This window comes from Anolis carolinensis, chromosome 1, assembly GCF_035594765.1.
Source record: "Anolis carolinensis isolate JA03-04 chromosome 1, rAnoCar3.1.pri, whole genome shotgun sequence".
NCBI lineage: Eukaryota > Metazoa > Chordata > Lepidosauria > Squamata > Dactyloidae > Anolis > Anolis carolinensis.
Genome location: NC_085841.1, coordinates 102,005,065 through 102,019,946, shown reverse-complemented (window position 1 = coordinate 102,019,946; position 14,882 = coordinate 102,005,065). Strand labels below are relative to the sequence as shown.

General features: G+C 37.5%; 1 protein-coding gene across 2 annotated transcripts in view; it reads left to right on the top strand.

Moving 5' to 3' along the window:
* sobp (sine oculis binding protein homolog) overlaps positions 1-14,882 on the top strand; it is a 199,101-nt gene that overhangs the window by 126,450 nt on the left and 57,769 nt on the right. The window lies entirely within an intron of this gene.

The following is a 14,882-nucleotide window of genomic DNA, read 5'->3' as shown; positions in this document are numbered from 1 at the left end:
AAGGTTCACTGTGTTCAGTTGATCTTACTCTGCAATGTGCTTAGCATTGCAGCCATAGTCATAGAACATATCGTGGTTGAATTTGTTTAGTAAAACACTAGTAAAGCACAAGCAAGAAAGGAGAAAGATAGAGAAACAAGATCTAAATGACAAAACCACTTTCCCTTCTCCAGCCCTCCCTTGCCCCATTTTAGTGTTTTACTAGCTTTGAGATAACATTTTTTTAAAATAATAATAATAATAACACAGCATAACTGACATGTACTACTCCCTTTAGAATCCAAATATTGTAGTATATTGAAAAATACAGTGAGTTTTTTTTTCTTATTCTGTTTGGCAAAGAATGAGGAAAAGCCAGAAAAGCACTGACTAGGAGCCCGGAATATTTATACGCCATAAGAGAGATTATATCAGCTGTGAACAGTTATCTGTTCCAAGGCAGGGTTAATTTGCTGTTCATTTTAGCATTTGCAGCTAGGCAAAATTAACAGCAAATAGAAATGCCTATTATATTTCTATTCAACAAAGCCTTTGGTGCTAATGGTTTTGATTAGGATGTAAAATGAACTCTTCAAGCTGTAATATTTCCTCTCCTGTTTACTTAAAGCAAGTAGAAAATAAATTGTTATTTACTTGAAAAGAGATTTAAGATGTTGATGAGTGCATGGTTGCTACTCTCCTTTTGCTTCTTTTCTGTTCTATTGTTTTAAAAAGCAGATATTTATATTTGTATCAGTAGTAATGTCGCAGTAGACTTTAGGAAACAAATGTATTTTTAGTATTTTTGCCGAGAATAAAGAGTAGTGACAGGAAAGAGAGCATTCTCGTGATATTTTTAAATGTATTTCTGTATAAACTTGACATCTCCCCTCTTAATCCACTAGATATTGGTATTAATACGAATTGTGTTAAAATGCTTATGAATATTTTGGATAGTTTGAGCACTAGAAAAATGGAGAGAAAAGGGAATAAAGTAGTAATACTCAGTGTTTCTTAATGTCATTTGATGTCATTACAGGTTGAGTCTCTCTTATCCGAAAAGCTTGGGATCAGAGGTTTTTTGGATTTTTCAGGTTTTTGAATGGCTGTCTTTGCATATACATAGAGAATGGGGGAAAGTGAGGAAAGGGGCTAGCTACACATACAACTCCTGCTGAATTTTTCTCAAGGAGCCCCCACTCCACAACTGTTAGAATTTTGATGGGGCAAAGGGATAGTTGGGAGGATTGGGTCCTGTAAAAAGTAGATGTCGGGGGAAAAAATGTCAAAATGTATTCAGTTGATGTTGGCACAGGGAACGTTGGGAAACTATGGTACCCTAGCCTGTACACACTATGGTCACCCGTCATGGCTCGATTTGAGAGTGTCTGCTCTGCTGCATGCCACCATTGGCTGGTGTGGATTAGCCAAACAGCTGGAATTTTTCCACATTTTCCAGCTGGATTCATTTACATGGGTGTTGTGTAAGTCAAGCTGCAGAACCCAGAGTCCCTCCATCCTTCTCTTCTGTCCAATTCCTTTCAGTGGTGGAGTAAGAGCTCCCTGAGGAAAAACTCAGCAAATACTGGATGTGTAGCTAGCCTCTTTTCCTCAAAGCTGGAAATGGCAGCAAAAAGTTGGGTCTGAAATTTTTGGATTTCGGGAAAAGGGAGACGCAACCTGTATTACTTCCCCGCAACAACCTAGTAAGCAAAAGCAATTTTATTACACCCATAATACAGCATGTAGACAAGGCTGAGAAATGATGTCTTGCTAATTCCACCAGTGAACTAATGGGAAAGGACATTTAGGTATATATCTTAGAGCTTTTGAAGTTAGCGATAACTGGAGGCTCCTGTTTTGATGGGTGAATAAATTTACTCTGGGTTTTAATCCAGAATTTAAAGGAGCTATCTGAGGTTCAGAGCCCTGGCAATTACGATTGAAACAGAGTCATTATGTCACTGGCACAGGAACAGCTCCACCAGGAGGACTTACTTCTGGTTAAACTTGCACAGGATTGCATGATTAACTTCTTAAAAATAATTTCTATTCTACTTATTTTGCATTTCCACAGGGCCTAGAATTATTTATTTATTTCCATCATTTTTATCTTGCCCTTCTCACCCGAGAGGACTCAGGGCAACTTTATTAGCCAGTGCTGTAATAGCAGAAATATCACACACCCACAAGTAAAACTATTCCAGAGTCTCGTTAATAATGCAGAAATGTCCTGTCCACATCCACACTCTTACGGAAAACAGCAGTTCTATCAACTTCCATACAGCAGTTTCAGATGGCTAGATTTGCATGCAGAGCACATGTATTTATTTTAAAACATTCCTTGCTTAGTTATGTGTATATCCTCCCACCATTATTATTATTATTATTATTATTATTATTATTATTATTATTATTATAATTATATTTCTTATACCCCACTTTCCCCAAAGGAGACTCAGAGCGGCTTGACATGGCCTCCCTCACCCACCCTGCCCTTCCCAATTTAACTCAGGAGACAAACCAAAGCCAGGAACAAACCATAGATTCTTTCTCTAATTTGCTGGAACTAAAACAAAACAGAGGATAGTAGCTCCCCAGATTTACAAGATATGATGGAAATAAGAAATTATTTATTCAGCTGCTTTCACAGGGAGTGGTGGTCAAGCAGCAAATGCCAACATATTGCTCTTACATAAAAAGTGAAGACAGTAAATAATAATAATAATAATTTTATTTATTTATTTCGTGTCAAAAGCATTGGTACATCAAATACATTTCAAATAATGGAAATAGAATAGAAAAGAGAAGAAATCACAAGCAACTAAATAGTTTTGGACCAAAAGCGGGCAACAGCAACCGCATTGTCTGTAGCTTTAAACAACTCCTCCTCCGTACATGAGGCAGGGCATTGTGGGCAAGCATACATATGCTGAGTTGTTTGTTCAGCTCCACAGTCACACAAGGTGGAGGATTCCTCCAGGTAGTGCCACCTTGCCAAGTTGTCTTTAGATCTGCCCACTCCACTTCTGAGTCTGTTCAGGGACTTCCAAGTTGCCCATTCTTGGTTTGCCCCTGGAGGAAGACCCTCTTGGGGGGCCATCCAGTTAGAATTGCCAGGTTTAGCTGCCCAGAGGGACACCCTTGCTGTTGCTGGATAATAATAATAATTAATAATAATAATAATAATAAATCTTTATTTATATGCTGTTTTCTCCCACAAAGGGGACCCAAAGCGGCTTCCAACGTGTTAAAAACACAATGCAAAGTAAAATATTGTAAGAAATGAGGTAAAACATAAGAAAGCAGGTAAAACATAATTCACCAGTGGGTCTGTCAAGTCATATGAATGCTTTGTTCTCTGCCTTCTATAGGTTATTTATTTATTTATTTATTTCCTTATTTGATTTATATCTCACTTTTCTCCCATTTGGGGTCTAAAGTGGCTTGCATGGTACATTAAAACAATATAACCAAATAAATCTGTAATACAAAAATTACAAAGACTTTAAACAACTATCATATTGCTTTCTCGTACAGTTGAGTACTAGAAGTTGTAGTCAGTGGGTAGTGTGCAGACTCAAGCTTTGCAGTAAATGAGCAAATTACGTAGAGGAACCATGCCAGCAAAATGTTTCCATATATAGATATCTGTGAGGACTATTTCAAGCATCATGTCATCAACCCAGAGTAGATTGTCAAATATCACTTGATGCTGGTATGTGTTATTGAACTAGGGTGTTTATTTATTAGATTTGTGCTTTAAAATAAATAAGCACTACCAGTTAAAAGCATAAAACAGATCAATTAAAAGAAGCAATCCAAAGCTGAAATTGGAAATAACTGAAATATAAGACAACACCTATCTGGATCAAAAGCCTGTTTCACAGCAACTCCTTATTTTTAAAAATAAGTACAATACTGTACAATACAAGATTTACATCTTGTTCCAGGTACCTCAGCACGTACTGAACCTAACTCCTGAAAGCCTGCTTGAAAGGGGAAAGGGTCTTTGTTTGCTGGCAGAAAGACAATAGGGAAGAATTCACTTTGGCATTCCTGGGAATAGCCACCAAGGAAACTTTTTCCATCATTGGATACTTGGCTGATATTTTCCCATTTTCTTTGGCCACTTTTACTTACATCAGATTACTTTGTATAGCTGCACTGAGTTCAATTACTCATAAATGGACCTGGTTCCATTTAAATAAGCAGAAGACTTATTTTGATTTCAATGTGAATAATTTCAAAATGATTACAAAACAATTCAAGCCATTGTAATTAGAATGTATTTCGTACTGTCTTTCAAAGGAAGCATACACTTTTTATGAAAACTTACAAATAAAAATGACACTTTAGGTGAGGATTTAGTAAACAAGGAGGGCATCAAAACAGATTTATTGCTTTGTATGAATTCTTAGGTGACCAATGTATGAAGCATAACTACAAACAAATATTATGATAAAAAATAAGAAGAAAAGGCATCAAACTTTTGGTGCTGCTTTATAAAGATTACATAACTATTTGTGGGACATTATTTCTTATTTTTTCTTTGCTTTGTAGAGGAAGTAGGTTTCTGAAAGATTTTCTGTTTAGACAATATGTAAATGAAGATATAGATATACAGAGAGAATTGGGAACAATAATTGTATTTTCATTCTGTACCTTGTGTTATGCTTTGGTGGTAGAATGCTATTGCTCCAATCCAGCTCCGATTTTGCTTTAAAAATATTTTTTTCATGACCAACTGCACATTTGAATGCACTTCCCCATTAAATGCAATGCCCTGGAGGTCCGTAGTATTCATACAGAGATGCAGACTAAATGAACATCTAGAAATAGAGCTGGTTTATACTTGAGGTTCCTGATCCAGCAAGGTGATACATGCACATAAACCTCCACAAATTGGTCTGAGCAGTTATTGCTACTTGATACAAGTAAAGAATATTTTACTAATAGAGTAGACATTCCATTTCTGTTTATATTTGGGATGCTTGGAAGACGTATTTATTTAACGGGCAGTGAGCGCTGAAGGGGAAAGCCAACATTTTCATAAATGCTTTCTGCCGTTTTTGTGTCTTCATTAGCAATGTTTTTGCAGGCAAGTGGGGGAGAGAAATAAGGCAAACAGGAATGACTGTGTCTCTGAGGAAAAGCTTAACCAGTCATTAATGTTACGAGACAGATGGTGATTCTTTATAAAGCAGCACCAAAAGTTTAAGGCTTTAAATGAAGGCTAAATTGAAACTTGTTTATTCTTATGAGACTCAGGAAATCCTTGGAGTTCTTTTAGTGCAGTGTAGAGTAAGTTTTATAATAGCCTGTCAGAGGAAATTGGAAGCTTAGGCTCAAAAGTGCTTTCTTAGCTTTAGGGTTCAGATGCCATTTTCCAGTATGGTTTGCTGCAGAAAGTACTGACTCTTTAGTTTGGAAAATGCTTCTGCTCTGAGGGCGCTGCCAGGATAGATCGAGGGGATCAAGCGCTGATGGAAGTTGTTTGCTAGGAAGCTCCCAGAAGAACAAGAGTACATGGCTCGAATGTTAATATCCTGGGTCAGACATGTATTGAAAAGCCTTAACTCTTAAGTACTTGGAGAAATTTCTAAGCCAAATAACCTGACTCTGTTACAAACCATATGGTTCCCTGCAATGTTTGTATCTCTGAACAGAACATATTTTGGCGTGTTAGGCAGAACTTCACAACTTTTAAACAAAAAACACTTGATTGCTTCCTGGGAAAAGAATAAGCTGCTGTTTAACAAATCCCCGGCATACATATGGCAGGTCTGTTTATTAGGGAAACCGTGACAATTACAGTTTTGGCTGGTGAAAACAGCCACAAAGAAATTCCACTATGCAGTTATGAGACTTCTTTACAGTATTGATTTCCCACTATAAATCCAAAATGTGTTATGTGCTATAACGTTTAATAGAGAACATAGGAAACCAGATATTAAACTTGGCGGTTAAGATGCTTTATTCAGTGAGGATGCAGAATTTTCCTTGTGAATTACTAGTGAGTTCAGTCATTTGGAAAATTAGGTTTCCTGATGGTTTATGTCACATGATAAAAATAGGGAACTAGTACATAACACAAATATTTTATAGCAGGTTATTAGGCCAGTCTGGTGGCTTGGATAACAGCTTGATATATTACTAAGAATCTAGTCTCAAGTTTTCCTTTCTGTCTCCCTTCCTTCCCTCCCTCTTTCCTTCCCTTTATAGTGGTAGGTCTTTAGCTTGTTTGATAACTTAAAGAAATAGGGTGGAGAAAATTAAAAAGAAAAAGTGAGAAAACTAATTTCTCCTTTAAAGGATCCAAATTGTTGAGCTATTGGTCAGCAAATTGCAATCTTTTTGATTGATGGTATGTAAGTTTTAGGCAGAGGTTCTAATTCAGTGGTTCTCAACCTGTGGGTTCCCAGATGTTTTGGCCTTCAACTCCCAGAAATCCTAACAGTTGGTAAACAGCTGGGATTTCTGGGAGTTGCAGGCCAAAACATCTGGGGACCTACAGGTTGAAAAACACTGTCTAACTGGATGCCTTGGTAAAAAATATGCAAAGAAAGTTTTGTCTGGCTCAGAATTGCAGCCCCAAATGTTAAATAAAGCATCTTGTTTTGGCCTACTACTATCTGAGCAAGTGAACTATTGGATGTAAAATTCTTCAGTATTATACAACTAACATTATTGACTGAGAAAGGACCTAAATGCCCTAAAGCTGGCATCGGCAAACTATGGCCATCCAGGTGTTTTGTACTTCAGCTTCCACAATTCCTAACAACCAGTAAGTTGGCTGGGATTTTTGGAAGTTTAAGTCCAAAACACCTGGATGGCCAAAATTTGCCCATGCTTGCCCTAAAGGAACCAGATCATGTCTGATCTTGGAATCTAAGCAGGTCAGCCATGGTTAGTATTTGGAGCCCCATCACCAATGAATACTAGGTGCTGTAAGCTATATTTCAGAGGAAGAAAATTACAAAACCTCAATTGTCTGTTCTTTGCCTAAGAAAACCCTAAGACACTCATAGCATTGAATGCACATCCTTTCCCTCTAGACTGGGGAAATGCAGTTGACTTTCTGTTTCCATGGACTGTGTCTACAGATTCCATCTTCCACAGATTGAAAAGATTAAAAATTTCCTTAAAAAAACCCCTGATTGTGCCATTTTATACAAGGGACACCATTTTACTCCCTCATTATCTATAATGGGACTTGAGCTTCCATGGATCTCGGTGCTTAGGGAAGATACCAAAGGCCTGGGATGGGATGGGTTGGTGTCACACACATGTGTCAAACCCACAAAAATACGGACTCGGGTTTGGTTTCTGGTCAAAGGAATTAAACTAACAAGCTTGAAAGAGCTTTCATGGCACCTTAATTAAGGTCAGTCATCCAATAAGTCCTTCAGGAATATTATAGCTACCGGTATAAGGGTCTATGACAAGTGATGTTACAATTATCCATTTGCTTTTGAAATGAAACAGATAATTACTTGCAACATATCTTGGAAATACCTTGTAAGCATTAATTCATAGCTCCTAAGTCACGAGAACTTTTGACAAATTTAAAATTAGTTATTTTAATCATTCAACATCAATTGCATTAATTATTACTAATGATAAATGATTCATAGTATTTTAGGATTGAACTAGACATTAAGGAAAAAAAATCTGCTATTAGCATATTTTCCACACTGATATTTCTTCTCAGGGCAACATGTCTGACAATTACTTACATTTTGAGCTCATGCCTATGTTCCAGTGGCCAATTACAAAACAAAGCACCAAACAAAATGCAAAACAGATTGCATCTTTTACCCTTTAAAGGAATATTGTTTCTAAATACTGGCAAATCATACCTCCTTGGGTGACTATAAATACTTTACTGGGGAGGTAATTTTTGTGTGGCATGGTGGCGGCCAGGTTTACTAATTTAAATTATGTTTAACAATTAAAACAAAAATATTTTAATATGTCCCATTTGTATTTTAATATTGATTCATTTTCTTAAATATTTTAATGCATTAATGCTAACACTAACATTTCCAAAGTCTGCATAATTACATGGCATATGAGCGTCATCAGATTTCCTGATATTTTCTAAGCTTTCTACTCCATTTCATTGTACATGTGTATGTGTGGCTATGGAAACAAAGCTGGCAGAAACCCACAATTGGTTGGAATAGGAAAAAAGAATTGATCTGAATCCTCTTTCATGCACCTTTCCTTTGCGCGGTATTGATGTTGCTATAGCAAATCCAGGAAGGAGAATCCCCCCATCCACATTTCTGCACCAGTTGTGGCTGATTAGTAATATTTTTCTTTTTCTTTTTTAAAAAAAGCAGTTAAATTAGCAAGGTTATTCCCAGCTCAAACGTTTTACCAAAGCACAAAAAAGCGCAAGTGAGGAAAGTAATAATTGAGCAGGTAACACAAGAGACAGGAGTACAAACAGTTACTAGTACAGCTTGTAATTTGCTTTAAAAAAAACCAAAAAAGTAACTTGTCATGAACTCTTGTGATTGAGATACTGTTACATTATTCACAGCTGTAACTTTTAAACTTCTTTCAAAAACAAATTATACTTCATGCAATTAGTTGAAATTCCCCCCCCCCCAAAGTAATAGTTTAGCACTAATTCTGCTAAAACCAAATCGTTTGTTAAATAAAAAAAACAATGATATTGCCAGCCATTATGTTAATTTTTAAAAAAAATACCCTTGTGCTCTTGTTACGTACTTGCAAAAGTAGGATTGGTCACCAATCCTAAAAGTCATCAATTATTCTGGACCAAGTGGGAAAATTGTGTAAGTTTCATGCCTGACAGGCATGTGTTGCTGTTGTTCTGGGAGGTTTTTAAGAAAAACACAAAGCAGCACATTAAAAACTGGGTTGACAACAAACAGGAAAAATCATAAGTATTTGATGGTGCAAGAGAAATGTTATTTGGATTTTTGGTAGTGAATAAAATGTGTCATTATGGGAGAGAAAGGACAAGTGAGAAGGAACATATTCATAGACTTCTGAAGTTGTCCTTTAGCCTTTCTAAAGCAGTCAGTGGTTTGTAACTTCATATATTTCAGTTAATATATTTTAATGACTGGTTAATGGCAGTAGGAATAGAGGTTATACCAGGCATTGGTAAACTTTGTCCCTCCAGGTGTTTTGGACTTCAACTCCCAGAATCCCAGCCAGCTTACTGGCTGTTAGAAATTGTGGGAGTTGAAGTCCAAAACACCTGGAGGGTCGAAGTTTGCCCATGCCCGGGTTATACTGTATTGACTACTTTGCCACCTAATAGCCTTTGCCACATGAGTTAAAGAGGTGGTCCTGAAAGTGGAATTGCGGAACCCATGATGGTTGATCTTGATGAATTTGGTATTCATATAAAGACTGTCTTATTGGAAGCAGCTCGAGATTTCATGACCACCATGGGACTGTACTGTTAATATCTGTCCCAACATAGTAGGATACACACACGATTTAGTTTTAAGGAGAGGGCTAAGAAATAATGGTCTGTAAGTAGGAAAGCAAGAAAGGACCCTATTGGCAAGAACAGATGAACCAAACATTTTAGAAAAGCATGAAAGTGCAGGGGCCAGGTAAAATTGTTCTTCAGGAACTGGGGGATTTTGAGTTTATTTTTCATTAAATTTTTAAAATTCAGATGTTGGTAGATATTGGGGACAATCTTCTGAAATAGTGACCTCCCATCCTGGCCATTGCTTATTCCTGAGACTTAGACCTTCTGCCATACTATAATCTTCATAGGAATGGAGCATCTAATTTGATTTACCAGTTTCATTGGGTTTTTTGGTTTTGAAGATTTGCATAGAGGTTTATTCAGTTGCCCTACCAAGGCCCTTGTTTCTGCTTGGAATAAGAGAATTATTGAGTGTCTTGATATAACCTTTCAAATCATAGGATTTGTTGGCTTCCTGGTATTCTGTGGAGCTAAAGGCAATGAAACAGAAAGACTGATCATTAGATGAAGGGTAATCAGGAGTACAACCAAATACAGTTAAGAATGTATCCTTAACACCCAAAGCAGTAAACACATCTTGCTTCTTGCTACTATGGTATTTGCTCAATGCTGTTCAGTAGAGCTCTTCCATATAGTGAAAGCCCTCTCCTGTGGGTCTTCAAAAGGAAGAATCTGAACCTTCAAAAGCCCACGGTGATCAATTTGCTGGAAGTATTGCAGATAAAGTTGTTTATTTCTATGCCAGATTAGACATTATTGTTTTAATAGACTCAGCGATGTATGGGAATAGAATTCTATCAGTCATTTTATCATGGATCATGTTATTTCAGTGTATTATTGAGCCTGAGAAAATGGGAAAACTGCTTGGAGGGCCATTTCTTGCTCCTGGCATTTTGTCTGTCCCTGTTTGTGAAAACGGGACCAACAGGCTACTAATCTCAGGGTCTTTAAGAAACTATTAAAAGCCAACTTGATTTTGTTGGTTTTTTCCTGAAGAGTGTTTTAAACTGATGCCACTTAGTAGTAATTATTTCATGTTTGAAGGATAGATACTGGTTGGGAATATCATAGTTCTTCTTCTTGTTGTTGCTGCTGCTGCTGATGCCATGACCATTATCATCACCACTACATATTTGTGTAGCAGTCTGAGTATAATTGCAAATAAATGAATAGGTTTTGAAAAATCTAGTCTCTGTGGATTTACATGCATTAAAAAAAGAAAAGAGCCCAAGAAATGCTCTGAAGGGGAGGTTATTGAATAACACCAATCTATAAGTCTAAACAAATGCAGGTTTGAATGTTACTGTGCCATAGAGCAGACAGGTTGCACCCTGGAACAATCTTCTCAGGATATAGACCCCTGTGTATAGACCTTAGCATATATTTAGGAGCCCAGAGGAGCATGTTCCAGTAAAAACACAGTTGTTTGCAGAAACAGTTAATACGTATTTGTTCCCTCATCCAGCAAGACAGATTTATCTATAGCTAAATCAACCATGGCAATCAATGGGGTGACAGATGTCGCAGCCAGATCGCCCTCACATCCGTGTAATAGAATCAGGCTGGATTCAGATGTGACGCACCGCCTATACCAGGCATCGGCAAACTTAGATCCTCCAGGTGTTTTGGAGTTCAACTTCCACAACAGCCTACAGGCTGTTAGGAATTGTGGAAGTTGAAGTCCAAAACACCTGTAGCACCAAAGTTTGCCCATGCCTGGCCTATACTCATAATGTTAGGTGGGGAACGTCATTTAATCCTCTAGTGTAGTGCATGTCCCTGGTGTTCTCTGCACTTCATTCTGCATGACACAAGACTGGAACATTAATTTTCTAAGTAGGAGAATACTCTAAATAACCACGTAACCAACACAACATTCTGAAAACCACTGAAATCACTTAATGCACTCAACTGTCCATTGGATTGTCACCAAACCCTGTTTTCACTTACGGGAGTTCTTCTTTTCTTTCGAGTGAACATTTTGGATTATTGCATTTCTGTACAAAATGAAAAGTCAAACTCACTTTATGTTGTACTAATTGCTTTAAAATTTAATGAATACCAGTTCTAATTTAATTGCTTTTTAGTACTTCATCTAAGTTATTAAAAAGAATCAAGGACATGTAATGAACAGTAGATGATTTGGCCCAACATTTGTCCATATTCTCTTTTCAATTTATCAATTATCGTCCAGTGGTGTGTAATTACACATTAAGAAGTTATTGGATATCACAGTTATGCCTGTCCCTAGGGGCTCATGAATATACTAATATAACACACCTATAATGACCTGTTCTTAGATCTGCAAATTGATTCCATTTTCCCTCTTTTTTCCTGTCTCTGCTAAATGAAGATGAGGGCAATAACCATTAACTTTAAATCACCTGTAATAGTTAATGAGAGAGAAAAGGAAAGTGTCTCTTCCAGCATCCATAATAAATCTACTTCTTTGGTATGAATGTTAAAAGAGAGCCAGATTTAAATGCAATTCTATCTGTACTTCTGAAAAGTAGCAGTCTGTGTCCGAGGGGAGCCAAGGGCAGTCTAAACTGAGCATACATGCTCTTTTGGCTCTTCTTCCCTGCCTCCAAATGAGAGAAACAGACAAGCAGGAAAACCTTGTCAAATCACATCCAGGAACTATTTGCTTGGCTTCGTTCAAATCAAATCAAACTCTGGAAGTGCTCCCTATGCATTGGCTTTTGAGTGTTTGCATAGCAACTGTGTTTTGTTGATGTGCCTTTTTTAAATGCTGGAAAGAACAAAATTTACTATGTAAAGACACAAAGGCTTTGCTTGTAGTCAAGAATCTGTTCAATGTTGCTATTTTATTAATGCATAATGAATGAAACCAAGAAAAGACATGTAATCCACATTATTGGTTCTGTCATATTTTAAACAGAGGATTTGGAGAAATAAACTAGAAATTGCACTGAAATTGCCTTTTGATGGCAGCAAAGAACAATCACAGGAGACATCAGTCAATATTTTCTGATTCTCCCCAACACAAACACCAAAAGCTATTTTGATATATTAGCGTTTCTCCAGACAAAAAATGCTGGCCATCCCCATCACCCTCTTTCCTCTCAGACTTTGATTTCCTGGCCATATTCAAAACAACAGTAAAAATTATTATTATTATTTTATTATATGACACAGCAAACAAGATAGACATGCTGGATTTCGTATCACAAAATCACAAGTCGAACACTTCCCAAGTGTCTAGGACTGTGTGATGTATTATTGTTGTTATTATTATTATTTGAAACACAACAAGATGAGTCCACAGCAGACACTCTGCTGGCTGTTGAATTGGAATTATTATTATTAATTATTATTATTATTATTATTATTATTATTATTATTATTATTTTATTATGACACAGCAAACAAGATAGATATGCTGGATTTCATATCACAAAATCACAAGTCGAACACTTCCCAAGTATCTAGGACTGTGTGATGTATTATTGTTGTTGTTGTTATTATTATTATTATTATTATTATTATTATTATTATTTGAAACACAAGATGAGTCCACAGCAGATACTCTGCTGGCGGTTGAATTGGAATTATTATTATTATTATTATTATTATTATTATTATTATTATTATTATTATTTTATTATGACACAGGAAACTAGATAGATATGCTGGATTTCATATCACAAAATCACAAGTCGAACACTTCCCAAGTGTCTAGGACTTTGTGATGTATTTTCGGATGATGCGCGCAGATCCCAGCAGGGTGGCCTTTTGCAGTTGGCAGATCGTAATTTTGTCAATGTCTATTGTTTCCAAATGCCGGCTGAGATCTTTATTATTATTATTATTATTATTATTATTATTATTATTATTATTATTATTTGTAAGCCACCCTCTCTCCCCAAGGGGACTCAGGGCGGCTTCCAAAACAAGGCAGACATTCAATATCACATACAATATAAAACAGCATCTTAAATTAACATTTAAATAAAATTAGAAACAGATATAAATAAATCTGTTTGTTAAATATCATCACTATTACACAATTGTACCAATTACATTCATCAGCCTTCTGGAATCTATTGGTAGGACTGGAATCCCAAGAAATGTTATCCGCATGATAGGTTTTGTTGTTATACCTGGTGAGGTCTATTAGGCCAAACAGTTCTTTGGCACACGCCTCCTTGATAGGTGCTCAAGGCGATTGCAGTCCCCGAAACACCCGTCTTTGCCTCTGTCACATGATTGATCAACTGGTGGGTGTAGACGCCAATGTCTTTATAATTCTTTTGATACCCACTTTTCTTCCCCAGCTTCATTTCTCGAAACCCTACTGAGATTTCCAGTTCCTGTGCAGGGCCCGGGGTGGACAGCCCTCCTGCTCTTCTCTGGAGTCCACACCCTGGGAGAGGGAAGGGCGGCTCTTCTGTCCATGGTCGAGGCAGCTGAAGCTGCTGAGGCTGCTGGTGGCCAGGCCAAGGGGCTCCATAACCCCTTCCAGGGGGCAGGAGCATTGCTCTGACCTGCAGGTCGTGGTGCTGCGAGGGCCTGCCGGGACATGGACATGGCAGGACCCTTCCTCCTCCTCCTCCTCCTCTGCAGAGAGAGGGAAAACAAAACAAAGCACTCATATAAATCATGCATCGAGGTGACTGTTGGTAAAGCAGCTTTCTCAGGAGGGAAGTGGAAGTGATACAGCCATTTCTGGGATGGCCCAAAGCGTTAGTACTTTTGTTGAAGAAAGACTGCTGGAAGGTGCAGCTTTTTCTCAGCCTCAAAGTTTGATGAGTTGACAAGCAGCATTTAAAAACACTGTAACCTAATCCTCCATAATACTTTACTCAAGTAGGAAATAAATGTGAGGACTGTCAAACCACAGTTAATAGCATGCCCATATAGTTTGATATACAGAGTGCCAAATATTGTTTGCCTTTATCCTGTTAACAGCCCTTTTAACTCTGTGTGTCGCTGAACTGAAGTCCTGACAAGAGAAAAACATTTGAGTCAGCTGTGCTTTAAAGTAGAAACTGAAAGTAGTTCATTCACTTTAAGGATAACAAAAATATATAACACAGTTCACAGTAGTTATCCTCACTACAAAGAAAAAAGCAAACAAACTCTCTCCTTGAGAAGTCTTCTTCTTGATAATAGGAAGGGAAAACATACTGTAAACAGTTCGACTTCTTTCTCCTTACAACCACGATGTCCTTGACTGGTGCAGTGAGAGGAACTCTCACTCTTGGGTTTCTCTGTAGCTTCTCTTCAGCTTCCAACTTAAGCAGCATCAACTTGTGGCTATACCAGTGGCCAACAGCCAACACTAGCACCAGCTACTTAACCAGTAGCAAGAGGAAGGAGCGTCAAGCCAACCCTGACCGGGACCGCCTTCCACCTGGAAACCGATGTCCTCACTGCGGGAGAACATGCAGAT